Below are 5,335 nucleotides of genomic sequence, written 5' to 3'. Positions count from 1 at the left end.
TCTTTGTTGGAATTATGTGAAGCTAAAATATCCTTACAATAGCTTCACACATTTGTTAATATAAACGACCCGCAACAGGCTTTCCACTATTTATTCATAGCAAGAATTGTTTCCGGGCTTCACAAAGCGCGTCGCTTACGTGTCTATTCCAGCCAATAACTTTTTTATGTTTTTTAAGTGTTTTTCTTTCCCGACATTGAATGATCGACTCACTTATAGAACTAATAAAATCATTGTACATTTTATCTATGACTAGTCTATGGTTTAATTTATTACATTCATAATCACTACAAATTCTAAAGTCATCTGGGAAATCTATAAGACGTAATTTTTCATGACATTTGTTTTTGTAAGCACGAACTTGTTCCGAAGACATTTCACTCCAAATTACTGGACTATTGCATTTGACATTTTGTTTTTTAATGTTATTAATATAATCTAGATTGCATTGAATTACTAATGGAAAATGATCAGACCATAATACATCATATCTAACATAAGTATTAACTACTGAGTTCTCAGCTGTTTTAGTTACTATACAATGATCTAACCATCTCCTTGACCCGTGTACATCACTAATAAACGTATAAGTATCTGCTTGAAACCCTAATAATTTCATATCTATACATGTCCATTGTAAATCGTCACAAACTGATAACAATTTATTACAAAATCTCTCTAATGGATGAGCGTTAAAGTCGCCTTATATATAACAACACTCAACTATCAATTATCGCATTTACTGAATCAAGACAGTCTAGATCTACTATTTACTATTATTTTTACAGCACAAATTCGGGGATTATCGCATTGAATGAGTGACACATTATCAAACATGCTTTTCCGCCAAAGCAGTGCGACACCACCGTAGGGCCATCCACGCACCATTCCTGCTGTTGTATCTATTGCAGATGGGCCTGTACTACTAAACTCATTACTATGTCTAGAACGAGAACAACCATGTTTCTTGAAGTGCGATTATATCCGCATTTAAACATAATTGCCTGACACTATCAATCCATCGCTTGACATTTTTACAATTAAAAGTTACTAATATGCATGGTTTGTTTTCCATTAGTTGTTTATTATTGAGCCGCAAGATTTTGACTTTTGACTTAATTTTGACTTAATTTTGACTTTTGACTTTTGACTTAAAATTAATAAAACGTCGAAAAATTATACCTTAAGGCCACAGATTGTTATCTAAAAACACTTTGAGTTTTGATTGAGATACCCAGAATTTATATGCATTGTGTGAGCCTTGTTTTTTAATCGAAATCTTCTGTAATGTTATTTTTTCTTGCGTTTTTTCTGTGTATATAATTAACAATATCAGTTTCCAGTGTATCCTTGTGTACATTGCTTATAAAAATATTTACTTGCCGATCGAAACTTGTCACCTGTACTATTTGCACTACCCATTTTTCCTGCCAGGCGCTGTTTATTGTTACTAGTAGTTTTTCTTCTCTGTACTAAGATCCAACTGTTTTTATCTTCATTTGTATTATCTATTTCTGTTCCTATAATATCAACCATTTTTCGTTTTTGTTCACTGCCAACTTGATCTACTTGCTGCTGTCCTAGAGTCAAATGCGATATCATCACACCACTAGTCTCATCTGACACAGTCTATTTATTTGCTACAATACAGCTATTGTTACTTTCTTGTCTTTTGGAAGATGAACCTGAAGTATATTATTTTGGCGAAGATATCAATTTTGGACACATATCAATTGACCAAAATTCCGTTGTATCACTGTGTGATATATTCACAGCACAACTGTCCGTGTATGCACCTCGCCTTGTGTTTACATTATTAATGTGGTGGTGAGTAAACAGATTTTGAAACCTGAAAGTTTCTTTTATATTCTTCTAATTGAGTTGCTGTACACATATGTTACAGCTATGCTTTGATATCCTTAATTTCAAACAGTAGTAATTGAAGTTTCTTTAGAAGTTCAGAAACATCTAAATGACCGAAATTTATAGGAGGTAATTTTTCTAGATCTCTTGCCACAAAAACAGGTGCTACCTCACTATCTACTGTTTTCAATATATTAATTTTATCATATATTGTACGATTATCTTTTCCACTCCCTTTACGCGTTGGAATTCGTTTTTCAATAGCTATATATTCGAATAATAACGACTTTGACTTTTGTATTTGTTCGCTGTCAAATGCCGAGACACATATTCTGACTAAACTTTCTTCATCAATTATTGATAATTTATTTTGAATATACGACAATAATTCATCAATCACAATATTACATCTATTAAATTTCACTATATTAGACGTTATAGCATAATAAAGCAAATTTTGCTCCGTTATCGAACTACATTATGAAGTTACATTGATATTTTTCAATGAAGTGAGTTTAAATTAACTCTTTCTCATAAACTTTTATTTACAATTTATTCATTTCTATATGAGATCCAGCAGTCATTCGTGTGTTTTTTCATAATAAAAACAATCGGATAAAAATCTAAAACAGAGTAATAGTATAATAATTATTAGTAATCAGGCTTCACTAATGGTTTTCAGCTTAGCTGTATCAGCTGACTGTATATATAATTTTCTTAAGGAATGAGGGAATATCGGAAAACTAAATTATAAATAATCCGAATGAGTTTTTTTACGAAACCTTATGACATACCTTGCAAATAACTTTCCTTATAGTATAACCGCGGAGCTGACCTTACCTGCTATTAATGAAAGGTAGGCGCTCTTCTAAATGCTGGATCCAAGAAAACTTCCTAGTATTTGGTTGAGTTAACAATTTAAAGATATATTTTATTCATTTTTAATTATAAACATTTTTTTTTATAGAATAGGAAGGCGAACGAGCATATGGGCCACCTGATGGGAAGTGGTCACCAAACGTCCTTAGTAGTAACAGCCTGTTAATGTTCCACTACTGGGCTAAGGCCTCCTCTCCCTTTTGAGGAGAAGGTTTGGAGCTTATTCCACCACGCTGCTCCAATGCGGGTTCCAAACTCCTGTGGCGAGTGCACAATGCGTCTAAACGCAGCACAAACATCACCTGATCAACTACGTCATGGATCAGGTGATGTTGCAGTGGTCTGATGTATGTCGTCACACGTATGGATACGCCCCTTCGGCAATATGGTCGCATGCGCATCTATTGTCCTCGCAGCGACGTCACACGCTTGACCACACCCCCAGCAAGATGGCCGCATGCATCGCTTTTGTTTTCGCCTAGGAGGAGGTCCCAAAAGTGGCAAGCACGCGTGGTGGTCATCGTGAGAGGGGAATGCCTATATAAGCGCTGTTGTTGTTGTTTATTTTTAATAAATTAATTATTTCAACTATTTTTACTGTGCGCTCTAATGTAAACATTGTTGACTTGTCACAATAAATAATTCTTAAAGTCTGCCGGAGTTTTTAATTGTGGTTAAGCTGCGATCCTCCTCACTGGTGACCCCGACGTTTGAAGAACGAAGAAGAAGAAGACCTTTCAAGATGTCAATGCCGGACGCTCCATTATCACGTGACGCCACAGCTGATCCTCCTCACTCCCTTAGACATTGGCATTGTAAGAAATGTCAACCATCGCTTATATAGCGCCAATGCGCCGCCAACCTTGGGAACTAAGATTTTATGTCCCTTGTGCCTGTAATTACACAGGCTCACTCACCCTTCAAACCGGAACATAACAATAACAAGTACTGCTCTTTTTCGGTAGAATATCTGATGAGTGGGTGGTAATATACATAAGGCATTGTAAATTTTACACATTTATATGTATTATGTTTTTTTAGCGTTAAGAACTGAATTGTTAACAGTAATATTGTTCCTTTGATATTTTTTTATTGAATTCTCCATCGTTTTTAGCAATTTTTAAAGAATAATTACGTACGAGATAACTTAAAACGACATATTTTGTAACTTAAAATTTCCATACGAAGAATTCTTTGCATCTACATAACGGAACCTACCAAAATTAAATCATACTCGCCGCGCTGGGCAGGCGTGTTGGCGAGCGCAGTAGGGGGGTAAGATGTTTATGGGAGGGGGGGACGCTGTTCCAGGTGGACCGACGACCTTAAGAAGGTGGCGGGCACCAACTGGATGCGGAAGGCGGAGGACAGGGAGCTTTGGTGCACCTTGGGAGAGGCCTATGTTCAGCAGTGGACAACGATTGGCTGTTGATTGAATATATGTTATTTCAGTAGACTTTTACAAAGGATTAAATTTAATGTAGAGTTAGTACTTGTTTGAAAATTAAATTCTATTGGAAAGCAGCGGCAAAGCGTAGTAGTTTGTTTTTATTTTAATCAATAGGAAGGTGGACAGGTAAATGGGCCATCTCATGGTAAGTAGTGACCATCGTTTATAGACATTGGCGCTGTAAGAAATATTAACCGTTCCTTTCATCCACCAAGCTTAGGAACTAAGATGTTAAATCCCTAGTTACATCGGGATCCATAGTTATACTGGCTCAAATGGCTCATTCACGCTTCAAACCGAATCACAACAATATTAAGTATTGCTTTTTTGGCGGTAGTATATTTGATGAGTATCTATGAGCGTTACTCACACAGACAGGCTTGCGCAAAGCATTTCCAACAAGTTAGTTACTCTACTACTTCTTCATCAGTTCTATACATGTAATAATTATATTATGTATATATATATATATATATATATATATATATTCATATATGATTGAATTTATATATCTTGTATGCAATTCAACATTAATCAATAATTTAGTTAGTAGTTTTTCATAAGCATTATTATTATATTTTATATTTTATCATTTCTATGTTTACAATTCATGCTAATAAATAAAATTTTCTTAAATGGTGACCAATCGTGCCATCTCACTCGCACACAAATCGCAAACTCACATTATATACACATATATATTGTTGGAAAAAATGTTATGCAATGTACTACGTACCCATCTGAGATGAAATTTTACATAAAAGGATCAATCAATAGAAAAATTTGTCGTATTCAGGTGAAATAATTAGAATTGTCATCGAAACGTAGGAAATTCAGTAAGCCAATATTCAAAGTATTCCAGTATTCAATACCAAGTTTGCTAAAATAACAGTAAAATATGGAAAGGATATCAAAATATGGAGCTGTTTCTCTAGCCATGGCATTGCGGTTGTGTGGACGAAGCGATTCTTAAGCGTGCCTTACGCTTGATCGATATCTACATAGAAACAATATTTCATACTAAGGATTTTTTATTTAAAGGATTTGTTATTATTATAAAAAAAAAGTCGGCGCATACAAATAAATATCTTGCATAAGGGCAAAGGTCGTTCAATGAAAATTCAACAAAAACATTTTGTGCAA

The sequence above is a fragment of the Nymphalis io genome, chromosome 13 (assembly GCF_905147045.1).
Source record: "Nymphalis io chromosome 13, ilAglIoxx1.1, whole genome shotgun sequence".
Classification (NCBI taxonomy): Eukaryota; Metazoa; Arthropoda; class Insecta; order Lepidoptera; family Nymphalidae; genus Nymphalis; species Nymphalis io.
The sequence above is the reverse complement of the archived record's forward strand: the minus strand, read 5'-3'. Positions refer to the sequence as shown.